At 42.9% G+C, this 21,442-nt stretch overlaps 1 protein-coding gene across 7 annotated transcripts in view; it reads right to left on the bottom strand.

Annotated features, from left to right (window-relative positions):
- Nucleotides 1–9,124, bottom strand: part of RALGAPB (Ral GTPase activating protein non-catalytic subunit beta) — an 83,032-nt gene extending 73,908 nt beyond the window's left edge. For 4 of the 7 annotated variants that reach the window (XM_072801003.1, XM_072801008.1, XM_072801009.1 and 1 more), the window contains exon 1: nt 8,986–9,124. The gene's annotated coding sequence lies outside the window, so the exon portion shown is untranslated. Of the gene's footprint in view, nt 1–5,075; nt 5,181–8,479; nt 8,930–8,985 lie in introns of those variants that run through there. The other 3 variants (XM_072801006.1, XM_072801005.1, XM_072801007.1) reach the window with 3 other exon arrangements.
- Between the last annotated feature and the right edge of the window lie 12,318 nt (nt 9,125–21,442).

The raw sequence follows: 21,442 nt of genomic DNA, 5'->3' as shown, positions 1-21,442 counted from the left end.
ACTGATTGCACTGCCACGCCAAGTCTTGATCCACCTTATGAAATACTACTCCTTCAGGGAACGGCACAAATATCTTCCCTTTGGTAAGGCTTTTCTACACATCTCAAATCACCTCTTTTCCATGTGCCTATTATAGGCTGGTCATATCAAGCCTCACATTAACTTGTTAGCCATGTAATGATACCTTCATCACAAGACTATCAACTTTTTCTGGGTAGAAACCTCACTTTCTCAATCTCTGAGTAGTTCCTAGCACATAATAGATACTAAATAAATGTTTCAGAATGTTAAGTTTTACCAGTGGGAAACAGGAGGATATTAGAAAGTTCCCTTTATTTATCTGAGGTATGTCTAAAATTTTGCAAGCCATACACAAATAAAATTGGAAAATGTCCATTTGTTTTATGCTATTGGTTTTTAAAGAAAATAGATGGCTTCCAAATATTTAAAGAATAATTAATATTTGGCATGCATTCCAGAAAACACACTACTGGAGGAAAAAAATGTTTTAAGGCCAAACAAACAAGAAGAGAGCTAGCTTTCAAACTCCACTGTACACATAAGAATCATGGAAGGGCAAGTGCAGTGGGAGGGTGGGGTGCTGCATATTTCCAGGTTCTTGTCACTGAAATTCTGTACAGGTCTGCATTGGGGCCTGGGAATAGACATTTTTAAAAAACAGCTGCCATCCCTCCCAATTCTGAAAGACATATTATTTAAACAAACACACAAACACACAATGAAAGACCAATCAAAACAGGCTTAATAGCTCTTAAATTCTTAAAAACTGGGACGCCTTGGGTGGCTTAGCAGTTAAAGCATCTGCCTTTGGCTCAGGTCGTGATCCTGGAGTCCCAGGATTGAGTCCCTCATCGGGCTCCCTACATGGAGCCTGCTTCTCCCTCTGCCTGTGTCTCTGCCTCTCTTTCTCTCTGTGTCTCTCATGAATAAATAAATCTTAAAAAAAAATTCTTAAAAACTCTTAAGAAATTTTAATTCTTTAAATGTATTTTTAAATAGTTAAAATGTAAAAAAATGAAACATGTAAAGTAGAAAGGTATAGAAAGGATACAGTGAAAAAGTTGAACTATTAAAATGTATATAACAGAAAAAATATGCTAAATTTTAACAAAATACAAATAGACAAAATATTAAGACAAAGATGTGCATTATAATTACAGGCAAATTAAATAAAACAATGAAGAGAAAATAAGCAGGAAACAGACATGAATTAAAAAAAAAAACAAAGCAAAGCAACAAAGATACTGTTTTTGTACCTATTAAACTAGCAAAACAAGTGATAAAACTCAATACTGATTAGGAGGTAAGGCCAACAAGACATACTCAAGAATTTAGGTCAATGGTTTTCAATATGGAAGAACTGCCTCCTAGAGGGCATTTTGGAAATATTGAACGCACTTCTGGTTCACACAGTGATTGAGGCATGCTATTAGCATTTATGGGCAGGGTCAGGAAATCTAGACATCCTGCAATGCAGGAGACAGTCCTGCACAATGAACAATTATGCTACTTTTCACATGACTATCAAATGTCTGCCAGAAAATCATTCTGTCCTTAACTGTCTGAGCCTAGAAATCTAACTCCATTTTATACAAAAATACAAATTTTTTAATGTGCTATTTTAATTTGTACTGAATTTTCCAGTAATGCAATTAATCATGTAAACTGCAAAAAGACTGGGCCATTTTATGTTTAGAACCCTACCATAGTAAGAACTGTTTAAAAAAAAAAAAAAAAAAAAAGGAACTGTTGACCATTTCAGAAAACTCACATCACCAAAAGCTATGCCACTGGTGGTATCTAGCTGCTAATACTACACACTGCTATCAGGAATACAATCACAAGAACTACATATATACTTATGTAGCCCTTATTTCAAAATGTCCAAAATATGAGGAAAAAAAAAAGTCTCTTCAATAAATGGTGCTGAGAAAACTGGATATTCACATGTAAAAAGGTGAAACAACTCCTACCCTACACCATTCACAAAAATTAACTCAAAATGGATTTTAAGACATGAAACTCCTAGAAGAAAACGTAGGAAAGGCATGAAAATCCTAGAAGAAAACATAGGAAAAAGGCTCCTTGATGTGGGTCTTGGTGATGGATTTTTTGGAAATCATACCTAAAGCACAAGCAACAAAACGAAAAATAAATGGAACTACAGCAAACTGAGAAGCTTCTACATGGCAAAAGAAACCATCATCAAAGCAAAAAGACAATCTATGGAATGGGAAAAAATACTTGCAAAATGTGTATCTATTAAGGGGTTAATATCCAAAACATAAAGAACTCATACAACTCAATAGCAAAAAAACCCCAAATAATCCAATTATAAATGAGCAAAGGATCTGAATAGACATTTTTCCAAAGAATATGTATGAATGGACAACAGGTACATGAAAAGGTGCTCAACATGATTAGTCTTTAGGGAAATGCAAATTGAAACCAAAATGAGATACTACAAAAAAAAAAAAAAAAGAGAGAGAAAGAGATACTACCTCATGCCTGTTAAAATGGCCATCATCAAAAAGACATAATAAATGCTGGCATGGATGTGGAGAAAAGAGGACCTTTGTACACTGTTGGTGGGATTGTAAACTGGTACAGCCACTATAGAAAATAGTACGGAGGTTCCTCAAAAAATTAAAAAAGAACATAAGATCCAGCAATTCCACTTCTGGGAATATATCCAAAGGAAATGAAAATGCTAATTCAAAAAGATATCTGCACCCCCATGTTCAAAGCAGTGTTAATACATGGAAACAACCTAAGTGTCCACTGATGGATGAATGATAAAGAAGTTGTGGTGTGTGTGTGTGTATATGCGCGCGCGCACGTAATGGAGTATTATTCAGCTATAACAAAACAAGAAAATTCTACCATTTGCAACAACATGGATGGACCCTCAAGGTATTATGCTAGGTGAAGTAAGCCAGACAAAGACAAATACTGTATGATCTCACTTATATGTGGAATATAAATAAATAAATAAATAAAAATGAAAAACCCACCAAAATCATAAAAAGAGAGTTCAAGATTTGTGGTTACCAGTGATGAGGGCTTTGAGGAGAGGAAACTGGAGGAAGGTGGTCAAAAGGTAGAAACTTCCAGTTACAAGATAAATAAGTACTAGGGATGTACTGTACAAACGTGATGACTACAGTTAACACTGCTGTAGAATATACAGGACAGTGTTAAGAAAGCAGATCCTAAGAGTTCTCATTACAAGGAGAATTTTTTTTTTTTTTATTCTATCTATAGGAGATGACGGATGTTAACTAAACCTATCATGGTAAGCTATAGGCAAGGCATTGTGGAAGATTAGAGGACAAAAGATTACTTTTGATTGAAAGAAGGGCTGAGCTGGAAAACAATGGGATAAGATCAGGGAAGAATAAATGGGGTATTGAAGGAAGGTTACAATTTCAACAGCAATAAGAAAATTAAGAGCGAGAGTATAAAGAAGTGAATAGAAAAGAAAAATATATAAAAGGAAGGGTGCTTGTTTCAAGTAGCAAAAGACAGCACCAGAAACTAAAAACCTAGAGTAGCAGAAAAGAAAGCTATATGTAGAAGGGATAAGATTTCAAAGACACACAGTGACCAATTTTGAGAGTATGAATGCTAGGATTGGAGCTTTATAATGAATTTAGCAAAAACTGGGGCAGAGAATGAGAATAATATTAACTTTATCATAGAATACAATAGGAACCAGAATTTGGTGTAAGTGTCCAAGACAGGCTGAAGGGACAACAGAAAATTAAACTACCGTGTGGCTAATATACTGAAGAGGGGAAGGGAAGGAAGGATGGGAACAAGGCAGAGAGGACAGGGCATTGCAGTGAGAAATGAAAACATAAGTGAAGTTAGATGATTAAGGGCTCTGACTGCTAGGTTAAGGATCCTGTGTATCCTCCCCAGAAAGGCCCAGTCAGGGATGCCTGCCTTTGGCTCCGGGTGTGATCTGGGGTGCTAGGATCGAGTCCTGCATGGGGCTCCTCTTGGGGAGCCTGCTTCTCCCTCTGCCTATGTCTCTGCCTCCCTCTGTGTGTGTGTCTCATGAGTGAATAAATAAAAATGAAGGAAGGAAGGAAGGAAGGAAGGAAGGAAGGAAGGAAGGAAGGAAGGCAGGCAGGCAGGCAGGCATGGTCAGCTATCACCCTGAGCCACAAGCAGAGAAGTCTCTATCTACCTCAGTGCTTCGGAAATAAACATGACTGGAGAAAGGAGAGGATATGACAGAGCTCTCCTGCAGATCACTTAATTTCTTCCCAACTCTACATGTGTCCATTTTCTAGGTAATCTCCCCAGAGGTTTCTATATCAGGTGACTGTGTGCTGGCAATAGCTTATGGTGTGTAGGTACCACCACAAAGTAACACGAAGGTTTGATTTAATCGACAGATTACCAAAATGATCGATATAGTGGTAGCGGTAGACACACTGAGACCACAGTTTGACATTAATTACATCAACTGACTCAAACAATATTTATTACATGCCTTCTATACACCAGCACAGGGAATAACAACAGTGAATAAGTAAGATCCCTGTTCCCAAGAAGCTTCAAGTCTAATTACAGAGAACAATTTTTTAAAACTTCATAAAGTATATCAAGACATCAGTTATTTCATGAAGAAAAACATTTATTAAACACCTGCTACGTGTCAGGTATTATCCTAGGTATAAGTACACAGATATAAACAGGACACAATGGCTGTCCAAGGAAAGGTTTCATAGTAAGGAAGCCAAGAGAAAATCTACAACAGTACCAGAGTACTGTAATATTCAACATGATTAACTGATGTAATGAGTTATGAAGCCAGCATCAAATAAGAGAAAAACTATTAGAGATCTTACTTGATAACAATGTACCTTTATAAATCTGATCATTTTGAAAGAGTATCCACATGTTATTTCATTTTATTCCAACAACAAGCCTATAAAGTTCAGTAAAACAAATGTACTAGACACTATGTGAGAACACAAAAAACGCTATAACTTGCTCAGAGTCACATCAAGTGACAGTAGAGCTGGGACAAGAAACTCTACCTTTTGCTCCAAAGTCCAATGCTCTTCCCTTTTGTTCTGACTCCATACCTCACCATTATGACCTTGGACAAGTCACTTGGCATTTCTTTGTCATAGTTTCCTCATCTGCAAAACAGGGAGAACACCTGCAGTACCTACCTAAAGTAACTTGGGGGAAGGATCAAATAAAGCAACATTAAGTCAACATATTTTAAGATGTACAAAGGCAAGGTACACATTATCAGGCATGCCTTGCTTCTCTTAGGAAAAATAGGGCACAGGGTGCCAAAACACTGAGTAAATAAATGAACCACACTGGATTTTAGGGCATACATTGCTCTCAAGGTCGCCCATTCAACTTTATGACAAAGACAAAAGGATTGTAGTTCACATTTCTGTTGTAGTCCCATTGACCCTACAAGGCAAATATCAATCAAGTTTCATCAGAAAGGTATGTATTCACCTATACACCAGATTCTGTTGGGGATCCTATCAAACACCTGAATCACAAGAAAGAAAGACAGGTTATGCCTGTATTCCCCCCTAAAAGTGTAAACAGGTTGTTTTTGCTGTCTGTTAAAAAAAAAAAAAAAAAAAGTTTGAGTATTATGAATTCCCTGCCTGCCCCCAACCAGCACCACCACACTTCCCATCTTTCATGCCTCAGACCTGCTCTGTCCAATACCATACTCATAGCCATATCCACATGTAATCACATTTAAATTACAAATTCAGTTCCTCATTTACACACTAGTCACATTTCCAGTGCTCTGTAGTCACATGTGGCTAGTGGCTACCATCTTGGACAGTCCAGGTATAGAACAGCTCTATCACTGCAGAAAATTCAACTCAACAGAGCTGCCTTAGATACTACATTTTTATTTTTATTTCCACTCTGACTATAGACTCCTTGAGGACAGAGGCTATGTCTTCCTTATCCTGGTATCCTTGATATACACAGCAAAGTACCTATCACACACCAAGCATTCACATTATACATCTAATTGAGTATCTCAAACATAGCAGACTACTCTGTCACTTCCCCCACCCCAAAACACACACACAAACACACACACACACACACACACAAATAACAAACAAGACATCCTCTCACATGGGGGATAGGGGTGGAAGAAAATTCTGTATGTGCAGGAAGGAATCTGCTTTCTAGTTCTTGATGTGCTAGAACCCAACCATGTAGTCTTGGGAAAATTATCTACTTTCTTCACCTCTAAAAACTTAGAATTAAACTCCATGTACTTTAACTCTAAAACTTTAATCATCTTGTAACAAAGGAAGTCATGTATTCTATCCAAAAGGTCTTTATACATGTCAGAGAACACATCTGCTAACACTGATGAGTATCTCAAATTAAACAGAATCCATTTCTACGGCTCAGGCTATCTTGATTGGAGTCACTTTTGGTCTTTAACTGAGCACGTGGAATTTTTCACCTTTACTTAGGATATCAACTACAGGGTAAAGCCTGAGGCTTGAAGATTTAGTTTCTTCCATGTGCTGAGGCCAGAACTGGATACTCTGTCCATATTTGATTAGAGAGAAACAAGGGCAAGTTTCTTGAGTATCTGAATTTAACAAGAATTATCCCATCAGTTTCTCTATTAGCCTTAGCCTAAAAATTGACAGAATAGTACAAAGTTGAACCAAGAGAATCTTTCTGTAACAATCCTTATCCTATAAAGAATGTCATTATATAAAACATTTATATCTTTATTCAGTCCACACTTCACCATATTTAACAGCTATAAAAAAAACCTTCATTGTCCCCAAACCTCTTTATAATGACCTTCACACACATATTCACTCATTCCCTTTTATAAACTTTACATGGTTTGAAGACCAGCTAAGAACAAATACAATCTGAATTACTGGCCTGCCTTTCTTTAAAATCTGTAAATATTTTGGACAATAGCAGTTCAGGCACTGTACAATAAATTATATTAAGTTTGTCAAGTCTTCTGACATCAAAGTTTTAATTTTCCTTAAATACTACCTATGTCATCTCTCCTAGTGAACAGAATGAACTAACAGCCAATTCCATCTACTAGCATTTACTAAGTACCAACAAGGCAGTAACATTTAGTAAATGACAACTAAACACTATTTTGGACAATGAGGTGGGGACCATACGCAAAGGCCTAAGGGCAATTAAAGGTTTCTACCACAGAACTGACCCTATCTGATTACAATAAAATCAGATATAAAAAAAAAAAAATCAACCAATGTTATTTACATATAATCCTACATAGTGCCCTGCCAATGTAAGAATTCAGTGTCTGTCCAACTGCTGGATGGATAAATTAATGAACCTAACTAGAGTATTTCTAAGCAAAAAGAAAAAAAACTCTATAGGCTAAGAACTGCCTTTTGCAAAAATGGAAATAGAGAAGAATCTGTTTGTAGCATGAAATCTATGACACAGAAGGGACTCAAATATGCCAATCAGTAAGACCTGTGTGCGTCTTTATCAAAACACTGGGAAGAACAGAGATAAAGAAAACACAGTTTGAGTTACTCATAATCTAGTAGAGGAGACCGAAATGCAACACAGAAGAAGAACTGGCATATTCCATCCTGATAATGCTAAAGAGCATAGAAGAATGACCCAAGGCGGTGGGGTGTCACAGACAGAGGCATCCCGAAGGGCATGTTGGGAGTTAGGCAGCCAGAGACTGAAGAAAAAGCTCTATGCACCTGTGTGAGAAAGGGCAAAAGTGTATGCATACGGGTGGAACGGGGACAGAGCTGGAGGACAGCACAGGCAGAAAAACAGCATACGCAGAGATGACCCAGAAGTCCAAGACACTAGACCCATGAGTATCGTGAATCCAGGAAAACTGAGAACTAACAGTTTTGCATGAGACGTATACACTGTAAGGGGGCACAGCAACTCAGAAATCCTGCGGGAAAGTTACTTTCCATCCCCAAGTGGCTTTCCCAAGGTGGAGTCGTCACTGACGCCTAAACCTCAAAGACAAGCGATCTCGGCGAGTGGCATCTGCATTGTTAACGGACTCCCAGATGATTCCCCTAGACATTTAAACTGGAGACACGCTGAAACGTCTTCTGAGGTCTCAGCAGTTCCCAAAGTTTGCTACACCCTGGAACCGCACGGGGCTCCCTAAGAGACACGGAGTCTGTCTGCCCCCACTTCCCCCCCAAAACACTCGGACTGAATCCGTCTGGATGTGCTACCCAAGCTTCGGGAATCTTTAAAAGCTGCCCCCCCCCCCCCGACTAACGTGCAGCAAAGTTGGGAGCGCCGCTGACCTCATTAAGAACTTGAATCCCGGAGTCAGGCCGCCTGGGTCCAAATTACCAGCTACGTGACCTTGGGCAAGTAAGCCACGAAACCCTTCGGAGCCTCGGCGGCCTCGTCAATAAAATGGGGATAACGATCCTACCTTACAGGCTTGCTGTGAAGTGAGACGTGGTGGACGTAAGGGCCTGGCACGACGCCTGGCGCACAGCGAGCGCTGAACGAGGCTGGCTGCTTAGGGTCCTTATTACTCTCCTCGTCCGACTGTCACTGTGCCGCGGGCAGCAGCGTCCCCACAGGGCGGCGGCAACTCAAGCAAACCCTTCTGCTGGACCAAATTCCTCGCCGGAGTTGTCTAGCTCCGCTCCAGACCCGCCCCCTCCCCCGGGGGGCCGGGAGGGCGCATCGCCCCGCCCGGGTAGCTCCGAAGGGTCAGACCGGGTCGCTCCCGCCCGGACAGAAGCCGCCGACACCCCCCCGCCCCCCGCCCCGCGGAGTCAGGGCCAGGCTCCGCCGGACCCCGCGGGGCCCCCCGACGAAGGCAGGGACGCGCTCCGAAGGCAGGGCCCTTGCGGCGCCCGGGCCGGACGCACAGATTGGGCCGCTGCGGGACCGCCCGGAGGGGAGGAGAGGGGAGGGCCGCCCGCTTACCTGAGGCGACGGGCGGGGCCCGCATCGCTGGGGCGGGCGCCGCCGCCGGCCGCGCTCGGCCTTCCGCCTCACGCCACCCGCGCCATAGTGCCGGCGCTCTCGCTGCCCCGGCCGGCTGTCCTCAGGCGGTCGGTCCGGCCACCCGTCAGCGACTCTCCGAGGGCGCCCGGGGACGACGAAGGCCGGTCGGGCCGGCCGGCTGGGCTCTGCTCCGGCAACTTCCGACTGCCAGGGGCGGCAGCGTCAAATAACTCCCGGAACCGAGGGGACCACGGCGCGTGCGCGTCGCGCCTGATCAGAGACTTCTGCGGGTCCGAAGCCGCGGCGTCAAATAACTCCCGAGATACGGCGCCGGAAGCTGCGCGTGCGCAGCTTTCCCAGGTGGCCGCGCGGGGCATAGTCCCTCCTTCCTTTCCGGATCAAGTGGAGTGGGAGGGGCGAAGCGCGGGATGCGCCTGCCTCGTCTCCATACAGCCCGGGGGTGTTGCACCTGTGTGCCTGTGGATCAACCCGGACTCCGCGTGTTTCCCTGCGGACGGAGTCAAGGGCTCCTCGGCAAGATTCTGGCTCCAGGTTCTGGGAGTTTCTCACATTCCCACCATTACAGAGCACCCTTTTCTTTGAAATGTTGCCCTTTACTTAACCACCCTATGATTACCTGGGCGTCGTATCAACTATAAGAAATACTCGATTCGAGGCCAGGAGCAGATTACAAAGATGAATCAGAGATCAAATTCAGAGCCTCTGGTTAAGGAACTGAGAAGACATTAATAATAATAATAATAATAATAATAATAATAATAATAATAATAATAGCAGGAGATACCGGTTTGCCATAAAAGAGGAGGGAGGCCATGGCCTTCAGACTGTCCTTGATATTCAGAGAAGACGGGGTCAGGGTGTTGGGTAGTGCTGAAGGTATAGTTGTCCGAAAAAAGCCGAAGAGAGCAGAGAAAACGCTGACTCCTTATCTTCAGGTAGACGAGACTGATTTTCTCATAAAAAGGATAGAGAAGAGTATCTCAAGACCTCACCCCACCCCCAGGAGAGTTGCTAGAGGGAAGGGGAACAAGGGGCAAGAATGTTCCAGAACAGGAGCGCCTGAATGGCTCAGTGGTTGAGCGTCTGCCTTCGGCTCGGGGCCTGATTCTGGGGTCCTGGGATTAAGCCCCCAACTGGCTCCCGGCAAGGAGCCTGCCTCTTCCTCTGCCTAAGTCTGTGTCTCTCATGAATGAATGAATAAATAAATTTTTAAAAACTTAAAAAAAAAAAAAAAAAGGATGTTCCAGGACAGGAATGGGGCTGTATATCCAGGACACTTTGTGGATCAAAGCCATGCGTATCAGTTAAACAAAGTGCGACAAACACTATAAGAGGTTCACTCAGTATCTATTCCAACCACTTATCCCTCGCCTTTCAGAACTAGAGACTAAAAAGCAAAGTATATAGTTTCCAACCTCCCTTACAACTAGGAGTAGCAACCAAATGAAGTTCTGGCCAATAAGATACAGGCAGAAGTCCTAAGGGAGAGCCTCCCTCCTGGAATAAAAAGGAAGCTTTTGGAGACCTTTACTTCCCATTCTCTTTCTTCATTTATGGAATTCAGGCACAATACCTGGAGGTGCCACAGTCATCTTGAGACCATGAGGAGGACTGTGCTAAGGAAAGTGGAACAGAAAGACAAACCTGGTTCTTTAGGACATACTCAAGCAGCTGCACAAACCTTGAGCTGCCTTCCTGTTTTATGAGAGGGGGGACAATCTTATTTAGAACACAGTTTGTTGAGTTATGTGTTACTTACTTTCTTTTCTTTATATGTTACTTTCAACCAGACTCATTTCTAACATAATAAATACTGAATACCTATAATGCTTTAGACTGGTAAGGGGCTGATAATGAAGGTGACAAATTGGAACAGATTATGGGAATTGGGAAAGTGATAGACTAGGAAGGACTAGGAAGGTCAGGACTAGGAAGCTGTCTGAAAGCTCCTGGTAAGATAATGAAAATATGTCTGTCTCCCACCTGGTGACTTCAATTCATTCCTAAAAATTCTGACTCTAAGTGAAAGCTGTTAAATGAAAGAATATATTTCCATTAATTTTAATGGAAAAACAAAACAAAAAACATGTTCAATTCCAACCCAAGACACCTAAGTATTTTTACAGAAAAATATATCTATGGAATAAAGCAAACAACGATTATATAAGCAACAAATAATTTTAAGTGAAGAGCATGGCTTTTACATAAAATCCAAAGTGTAAGGACTATTGTACTGGTCAGGAAGATAAGATTTAACATTCAGTGGGAGTTGGTGGAGAAAAGATGCAAGAGAGTCATTCTTTATTTTTTAAGTAGGCTCCATACCCAATGTGGGGCTTGCACTTATGATCCTGAGATCAAGAGTTGGAGGCTCTACTGACTGAGTCAACCAGGTGACCCAAGAGTCATTCTTTAAAGGTAATACATTTCTGCACCTTTTACTTTACCATTTTTTTTAAATTTTTGAAGGCTTCTCTTAAACTAGCATGAGGATAAAGTTATAACCTGCACACACACACACACACACACACACACACACACACACCCGAGGGAGGGAGAGGACTAAACATGACACCTTGAACATGTGAGGAAAGTGTCCACACGAAACAGACTGAGGAAACATGAAATGCCATACAGAGGGAAACCTTATGGTTTTTCCAAATACAGTGCCTAATTCAAACATGTTCCACATCATAATTTCTAACTAGAAGAGAAGATTAAATTTGGGGAGTGTCTTTATCTGAAACTGTTATGTCAAAATATCACCTTGTATTATGTACCCATTTGCTGTGTATTAAAAGGTATTGCATTCGAAAAAGGAAAACTGGAATTATATTAACCTTTTTTGGCAGACTTTTCCCCCCAAAGTTGATCACATAGATAGATACACATACACACATATACATATACACAAATATACACAAAACCCATCCTACAGGTCTTACAATGTAACAAACATTCTTCTCACTGGCAAAGGGGATCCATGCTCCCTCCCCTTGAGTCTGGTTGTGACTGTCCTGGCCAATGTGGCAGAAGGAATACTATGTAGCTTCTGGGACTAGGTCATAAAGAGGATACAGCTTCCACTTAGCTTACCGCCTTTTGCAATATTCATCCTGGAACCCAGTCACCATGTTGGGAGGAAGCCCAGGCCATATGAAGAGACCATGCGGAGGTTTTCCCTCAGAGAGCATGAGCTAATGTTTCAGCTGGCAACATTAAGTGGCCAGATAGGTGAGCAAGGAAGCCTTCAGATGATTCCAGTCCCCAGACTTCATGCCAACCTACCTGATACCAAGCAGAGCAGAGACAACATACTCATTTTGAGCCCAGCCAAAAGAGCAGATTATGAGCAAAATTAGTATTTTTATTGTTTTAAACCACTAAGTTTTGGGGTATATTGTATGCATTCATAGTAATTAAAACACTTTCAAGAGCCATAATTGAGAAAAGTTGTTAAAAGAGGTAGGAGAGGTATGTCATCTGTAGCCAATTTTTTTTTTCTTTTCCTTCTTTTTCAAAATATACAGAACTAGTTTGGGGTAGATAATGGTTGGGAAGACCTACTTCTATTTCTCTTGAACTTAATATGGTACTGGCACAGTGTAGGTACTCAGTAAACATTTGTTAGGTGGATGTGGGGGTGGTGGATGGAAAATTCATTGGCTTGGCATCTAACCACTTTCTTGCATCTAGCCACTTTCTTGCTCTACTGTTAAGTTTTAATGAGTAATATCCAGTGGCCAGTGGTACTGCCATCATTAGACCTAGGTAAGAGGTTCCCTGCCCCAGACTATCTGCCTCGAGGAGTGCTGCACTAAAGTGCACTAAATAAGATCAATATTCCTTAAACTTTTCCAAGTGTCCCTCCAAGGTCAACACTGTGACCTTGGTATGGTGCCTCAAATCAGACCAGGCCCCATATGGAGCCTGTTAGCTGGAAATTTCAACCTTGAAGTTTTATAAACCTCACTCCAGTGGATGAGACTAGCCAGAGCCAAAAGTGCCATCCAGGCAGGGTGATGCACCCCCAGTCCAAGTCCATTCCCTATGCATCTCATTCTTTATTTCTTCTCTTTGAAGAGCCCTTCAGCTTCTGTCTTACCACCGTGCCTCCCCCCACCCCCAATCACTTGTTTGTAAGGTTGACCAGACACCTTGAAGAGCTCCAGGACTTACATATATGGAATCATTCTGGAGTCTCATGACCAGTTCTGGTTCCAGGAGGACAGCCTGGCAAGGAACTCACTCTTGCTGGCTGGTGCAGAATTTCTTTCACCAGCTTGTATGAGATTAGGCTGCCAAAATAGTGTTGGCATGCTGATTTTGGTGATTTTCACTCACACTGAAGCCACGGTGAATTTAGGACTCTGAGCTACCAACAGTGCACTGTAGATGCTTGGGCTTGAGTTGCATGATGTGGGCCCAAATGTAGGTTCACACCTCTGTGTTCAGATCATGATACTGCCCTGACCTACTGCAGCCAGGACTATAGGGCAGGTGGCAGTAGGGATCCTGTACTCTGTGTACTCTGCAGTCCCTTCCTCAGCTGGCCCCCAGGGTGGTCACCTCACCCCCTTTGGCACGAGTTGCTGTGCCCTTCTCCTCTGATAACTCTTGAATTTTTGCTCTGCAATAGCAGTATGGTGTTCCCATTAATGTACTTTCTTGCCTGTGATGGACGTGATGGTATGTGCTCTCATCGCTTTAAGCCATGTAGACAAGGGTAGATGTAGCTTGTATGAATGGGATTGCTCTTCTTGCAGACCCCTTCCCTGTGCTCCCTGCTGCTGGTGGTAGAAGGGGAGTGTGTCCGCACTGAAAGCAATCACATTGTAGGAACACAGTGACTATTGCTTAAGGAGCTCAAGACATGACTGGAATATGTGTCATTCATGTTTATGAAACAATATTCCAAAAGGTAAATTTAACATGACCAGAAAATAAATTATCATTCACATTTTCCTACAGATTCCAGGTAAGATTTGTATTTATAGTTCTCATCAATGAGGCACAGTAAAAATCTCTGAGTCCTTGGAAGCCAGTAGATGGAGACCACCACTCATGGATGATGTAGTGTCATGGGTAATAATATACCAAGCATTAAATAAATGTATTAGAAGACTACAAAGTTAGGTCATATTGCTTCAGTGCTAACAGGTTTCAAATAGCATACCTTTTCTGGCAGTGGGAAATATGAAATTAAGCAATAATGGCACATTTTACCGTAAAAAAGAAATAGGAAGGGATGGTTCTTGGACTTGAACTGGAAGAGATGGTGCCTGGATACTACCAAGAATCTTCATGTGCCCTGATAGGACAATAAATACAGTCCCAACACCTCCTCCCTACCCATTATTCTAAATCACCACCAATGAATCACTATATTCCACGTGGGCCCATGGATTTTATAAAATATCTTTTCTTAAGATTTTATTTATTTGACAGAGAGAGAGTACAAGCAGGGGGAGTGGCAGGTAGAGGCAGAGGGAGAAGCAGGCTTCCCCTGAGCAGGGAGCCCGATACAGGGCTCAATCCCAGGACCTGGGGATCATGACCTGAGCTGAAGGCAGACGCTTAACTGACTGAGCTACCCAGGTGCCCCTGTGATATATCTTTAAGCAACTTGCTTATATAGACAGGAGCTATGCAAAAAACATTTGCTCAAGGCCTTGCACATATTAGGCCTGCCTTGGCCCTCCTCCCCTAGTAGCCCCCCCAAGTCCCTGGGCTCACTTCCTCCTCTTCTCACTCTTGAGAGCATCATTTTCAAGGCAATCTTAATTGCCAATCTGGGCCTCACTGGAGTAGCTGCTTGTGCCCCAGAACATCCCCTCTCGTCAAAAGCCCAAATTATACATATACTCCTTCCTGCTTGGAGGGAGTATGCCTCCTCTTTTATTTTTAAGACCAGGAAATAAATTTTGCGGCCAAATAAGGGTGAGCCACTGAGGCTGGACTGTTGTCTGAAAGCCGTGAGCAAGAGCCATCACAATTTGTTTATTTTGAAAACTTGACATGCTGCCTATTTGCTGGAATCTGGTTAGGTGGGCAAGTGTCATACAGGGGAAAGTCAGCCTGGATAAGCAAAATGCCCAGAGTGCCTCATGCAAGCCTTCCATGGAATACCTTGATAACTGGCCTTTTGGGGGCAAGTTAAGGAAAAAAATGGACTTTTCTCCAGGATGCATTGGTGACAGAAACCTGACGTATGCTTCCAAAAGAAATAATTTTTGGGAAACTTACAGAATCAGCTGAGGGGGAGGGCAGAGGTCAAGCTGGGCCAACACAACAAACACCAGGGACTGGGATTCCACCAAATTCCCTGTCTTGCATCTCTGCCTCTCTCTGTATGTGGACTTCTGATTTCACACTCAGTCACGTTTTGTTTTGTTTTGGTTTGGTTTGGTTTTTGTTTGTTTGTTTGTTTTTTGCATATGGTGAGATACTTATACTGGGTTTATCCCAGGGCACGTCCCCATCCATCTTCCACCGAGCGTAGGCAGGACCACCACATATAGTCGTGCACTGTACAATTCACAGGAGCCATTCACATCATAGTTTATTGTTGAGAAGCAGAGATGCTGGGGATGCTTGGCTGAGCCAATACCATAGAAAATGGAAAGAAAAGGAGGACAGGTTTTCCTAGCACACCCTTCTTTGGTGAAGAGTGGCCCTTGGTGAGCCCATTTCGAGGGAGTTCAAAGAATCCATCCTGACCCTTAACCACCTCCCTAATAAAGTTGGTTCCCTCACAGCTCTGAAGGAGTGCCAAAGACCAGAACACTGGGGAGTTCTGAACCCTCTTAATTCCTGTCTACAAGAGTCAAAACAGGTGAGTCTCCTGTGTGATGGATCACATGCTCCCTTACTGGTAGAAAATCCCAAAGAAATTATTCGAGATTATAAACTCCTTGTGTACTATTTTAGCTGCATTCCACAAGTTTTGATATATAGCATTTTCATTTCATTCAAGTCTGAGTATTCTCAAAAGCTTGTTTTAGTTTTATGTCTTTACATATTGTAGTCCATATGATACTGATGCATTGGTATGTGAAATTTGCTCTGCAGCATACAACATGGTCAATATTTAGAAATGCTCCAAATGTGCTTGAGGAAAATATATACTCTCTCACCTTTGGGCAAAGATTTCTAAACATGTTTCCTAAAATATGTATTAAAATCAAGTTTAGGGGCAGCCCCGGTGGCGCAGCGGTTTGGTGCCGCCTGCAGCCTGGGGTGTGATCCTGGAGACCCAGGATCGAGTCCCACATTGGGCTCCCTGCGTGGAGCCTGTTTCTCCCTCTGTCTGTGTCTCTGCCCCTCTCTCTCTGTGTCTATGAATAAATAAATAAAATCTTTAAAAAAATCAAGTTTATATTCCAAACACCAGGATCTGAAAAAGGAGAAACAGTACCTTTACAATGAAGTCTGGCAGTCGCTCCTTAGCAAATGATCAAGGTTAACATCACTAGTGATAACTCATGTTGATATCATGTGCCCCTGACATGTGATGAGAGGGGAACTTCATCTCTGATATTCTTTACCCAAACCCATAACCCCATTCTAGTCATGAGAAAACAGCAAAGAAATGCAAATTGAGGGATACTCTACAAAATACTAACATTCTCCAGAACTGTCAAGGTCTAGAAAAACAAGGAAAGACCTGAGAATCTGTTCCAGCTTGGAGGAGATGAGGATACACCATGACAAAATGTAACATGGTGTTCTGGATTGGATCCTGGCACATAAAATGGGTGTTACAGGGGAAGTTGGTGAAATCCAAACTGAGTCTCGAGTTCAGTTAATGGTAATGTGCCAATATTAATTTCTTTATTGTGTCAAATATACTCCAGCTACATAATAGCCATGTGCTTCTTAGGGGCAGTGGGGTGAAGGGCATACAGGAAGTCTCTGTATTAGGTTTTTTACTTTTCCATAACTCTAAAATTATTCCAAAAGAAAAGATTTATTTTTAAAACTCAAGTCTGTTACTTGTGTCATTCAAATCTTCTAGTAAAAATAAAGTAAGGGGGAAAATAAAGGGAAGTGTCTGTCTCTACTACTCTAAAAACTACTTTGGAGCATTCAGCCCCAATGTCCCTAAGACAAGGAAACAAATACAAAACTTGACCATCCTCTTGATATGGTGCAGAAGAACCATCAATGAATAAGAGCGGAGGTCAATAGTTTAATAATGAATCAGGGTATCTGGTGTATCAGGTGTATTCATAAGTCTTCACTACATCCCTTTAAGTGAGATAACGAGGCCCAGAGAGGGTGACTCTTGTCACCCAAGTCACCCCAATAGGTTGAACTAGGTGCATGTGGCATGAAGCTAGCACTCTTACACTCACTCCACGCTTGGTCCTCAGCGCTGCATACCATCCATGCTGGCCCTCCTCCAGCTCCCCGCTAGGTCCCCCACACCGCTTGTGCACATGAACAACTCCTCTGTTGCTCAGTTAACTTCACTTGCTTGGGGAGACCTTCTCTGAATGCCTCCCAAGATCTCAGGTGTCCCCATTTAGTTCCATAGCAACTTTCATTTGTCCTCATTTGTTATAGTCTGTGATGATTTCTTCTTTTGTGGGTTACTCATTTATCACGACAGGGCTGTGAGCTTACAACTGCCTATGTTTACTGGTGTGTGTTCCCATTGCTTAATGCAGAAGCTGATGCTTAGTAGGTGCTCAGTAAACAAGTAGTAAGTATGAACAACCTCTGGACACACTCAGCTTAACCCAGGAGGTGGGGCTTGTGCTAGAGAAGCACTATGGAAGGCTCTGGATTATGATGCGAGGACTCCACTAGGCATACTTAATATATACTCGGCCTTACTCTGCCAGGATGTAGGATCCCCAGGAAAGATACAAGAGAACGGGGGACCTAGGTGAGAGCAGCTTCTTTAAGATTCTTCAAAATGCAGCAGCCTTCCTGTTAAGGAGTTGGCCTCAGAACACTCTTCTTGCATGGAATTAGCCTTGAACCCCTCACCACCTGGATCTTTGCTCTCCAGTAAGGTAGCCACCTGCCATATGTGGTTATTGAACATTCGAAATGTGCTTCATCTAAACCTAGATGTACTCTAAGCATAAGATATACACCAGATTTCAAAGACTTAGTTGGGGGAAAAGTGTAAAATATCTCATCAGTAATTTTGGTTACATATTGAAATGACAATATTTTCTGATATAGTGGGTTAAATAAAATATATTATTAAAATGTCATCCTCTTTTTATTTAAGTGGCTACTAGGAAAACTTTAAATTACCTTTGTGGGTGGCATTATGTTTCTATTGGATGGTGCTATTCTAGACCATAAGCTCCATGATACCCTCCTCTGCTTTGGTCGAAGCTGTATGCCCAGCTTACAGCAAGACTCAGCACATGGTGACTGTTCATAGACATGTAGGGTGTGGATTAATAAAACTTACTATCATATGTACTTGTGTGTGATCCTCTTGAAGGCAGAAACTTTCTTTTTCATCACTGTATCTCTATTCTTAGCACAGTGCCTGACAATTAATTTTTTGAATGGACAAGTGAAACTTCATTCTTCTGGCGCTCTGTTCTCCTACAGAAATGGCACAGTGGTGGTAAATGTAAGGTCTCTAATAAAAAAAAAAGCAGCAATAGTAAAGATCAACAAGAGTTGATATTTTGGGGTTGGCTGAAACATGCCTATTGTTTCTGTACATGTCAGATTTGCAAGTTCAATCCCAAAGACTGTCAATTCGGATGGGGAATATTTTAGAAGACTGGGAAATGGGCAATGTGAAACAGATGGGATAGAATAGTAACATACCCTAAATTTCTCGTTTTCCAGCACAAACAAGCATCTGACAACCTGATATGCTCATGCTATTTACGAAATCAGCCTGCAACATTTTTCACTACTTAATACAGCAGGCAATGGAAAACCAGCTGAGCCGCTCATTAGAAGACAGGTCCCTTCGTTTCTCTGAGCCTTGGTTTCCTCATTTATAAAATGAAGATAATGAAATCTACCTCACTGGGTTGTTGTGAAGATGGAATGAGGTAATTATATCTATAGGCTTACTTAGTACAGTACGTGACATTTAATCAAAGTTCAATCAGTTGTGGTGATGATTAACACCAGTCCTACTAGGATATCTGCAAGTTAGCAGAGAAGAAAGTGTTGGTGGTGTCACATTAACAGATGAGTCTGTCATAATGACATATCTGTTTTCTTGTTAACCATCAATAAGCTAGATGTGCTCATCCAATAAAAACGGCTGACATTTATTGAGCACACAGTATGAGGCAGGTATTGTGTTAAGCATTTAACATGCATCACCCTATTTCATCCTTACTGTTGGGGATAGGTGCTGATGGTCAAATTACAGAGCCAGAAACTGAGGCTCAAGGAGGCAAAAGAACATGCTCAATGCCCCACAGTGATTAAGGGACACCATGAACATGCAATAGGTTCTAAATGATTTCACTAGGCTGCTTTCCAGGGCAGGTGTAGTTAGGTATCCTGGTGACATGGCAGTTGTAGTTAAGGGGACGGAGAGGCCTCTGTGAGCTATTCCTGGTACACATTGTCAAGACCATCACTGGTCTCCGTCCTCAACCTTGAATACTGACAGAGCTCCTTACATGGGTCTGTCACTGTATCCTTCAAGCTGTTAGGGGCAGAGGCTCATTTGGCTCCCTCTAGTAATGGCACAGTGGTGGTAAATGTAAGCTAATGAAAAAAAAAAAAAAAAGGAGGACGACAGGAGTTTTGGTTACTTGGCCATGCCTCCCAAAAATTCAGGGGGAACCAGACCTCAGGCCTTGTGGAACACAAATGTGGTTTGGAAATTGGAATATCATCCTCCCCCTAGAAAGGTTCTAGAAATGGTCCCTCATCTGCAATGGGAGCTCAGTGCTCTCTGTACCTTGGGATCCTGTGGTAACAGGGATTGAATCCCTCTGTCTCTTCCTGTTTCTGTTCTGCAACCAATTACTCCAGCTCCTAACATATTCACAACTCCCCAAGACAAAAACCTGGTCTTAGCCCTAGAGCAGGGTCACAGGTTAGGGCTGCCCTCAGGTGGCTGTGCTTCCCTAATTCACTGAGCTGTGGTTAGGGGGGCCGAGGGGGCTGCAGAGTTGGCAGATACAAAGCCTGCCCTCAAGACACACAGCCCAGTCTGACCAGCCAATCCCAACCTGATTGGGCCACCACCCTCCCCACACAGCAGCCATTTGTAATCAGGTACAGCAAGGCAGTGGCCTCATCAGCCTCTTGTCCCAATTCCCTGGGCCTGGTACCCCAGAGGAAAGCTTCCCACCATCCCATCCACACTGTAATGGAGGCAGCACAGGCTGCCATGAAAGCCCAGAGGTGAGAGGCCCTCCCTTGACTCCAATCACACCTGCCAGGTGAGGCCTTCCCTGTCCACTCAGTTTCAAATGCCACTCCCCCTCTTTAAGATTTTATTTTTTTAATTTTTATTTGTTTATGATAGTCACAGAGAGAGAGAGAGAGAGGCAAAGACACAGGCAGAGGGAGAAGCAGGCTCCATGCACCAGGAGCCCGACGTGGGATTCAATCCCGGGTCTCCAGGACCGCGCCCTGGGCCAAAGGCAGGCGCCAAACCGCTGCGCCACCCAGGGATCCCGCCACTCCCCCTCTTGCCCCAGACTTCCTGTCTCATTTCTCTGCTTCATTATTTTTTCCCTTAGCCCTTCTCTGGCATAATACACGTTATAGTGCTTTATTTATGGTCTGTCTCTGTCCTCTAAAATGTTAAGTACCATGAAGGCAGGGGTTTGCTCTTTTGCCTTCTTTTGTTGACCAGTTCCTAGGATTGTGCTGCACATAATTGACACTTGGTATGAATGAAAGGAAGGGCAGAGAGTCCAGTCTGGCTGGAGGTTTAGCCAAGAAAAGCTTCCTGAAAGAAGTGACACACGCTGAGTCAGGCCAGCCTCTGAAATGGGAACTGCATTCCAAGCATGTAGGCCAGAAAAAGGAGAGCACATTCAGGAACCTTCAGCAGTAGCATGGAGGGGGCCGATGTTGCTCATGGAGAGTGGCGCGTGGGTTGAGGATGGATAGGCAGACCGTGGGCAGTGAGGAGGGCCCCGCAGGTACCCCAGAGAGTGGGATTTCAATGCTAGCACTGAGGCTCAGATGGGGCGAGGGTGGCAGAGGGCAGGGGAAGGCAGACTGAAGAGGTTGGGCCAGGGGTGAGGATCATTTACAATCTGAAAGTCAACGAGTTATTGACTGAGAAGAACTGTGCTTTGAGTGCAGACCGTGTGCCAGGTGCTGCAGCAAGTACCTACCTCCCTGATATACACATCCCATCATTGTACGAGGTGTCACGCAGCAGATGACTGACACCTCTGCAACCTGATTAGTTGGGCTTACCGGGAAAGACATTTTGATGACACTG

This window comes from Canis lupus, chromosome 26, assembly GCF_048164855.1.
Source record: "Canis lupus baileyi chromosome 26, mCanLup2.hap1, whole genome shotgun sequence".
Lineage (NCBI taxonomy): Eukaryota > Metazoa > Chordata > Mammalia > Carnivora > Canidae > Canis > Canis lupus.
The sequence above is the reverse complement of the archived record's forward strand: the minus strand, read 5'-3'. Positions and strand labels throughout refer to the sequence as shown.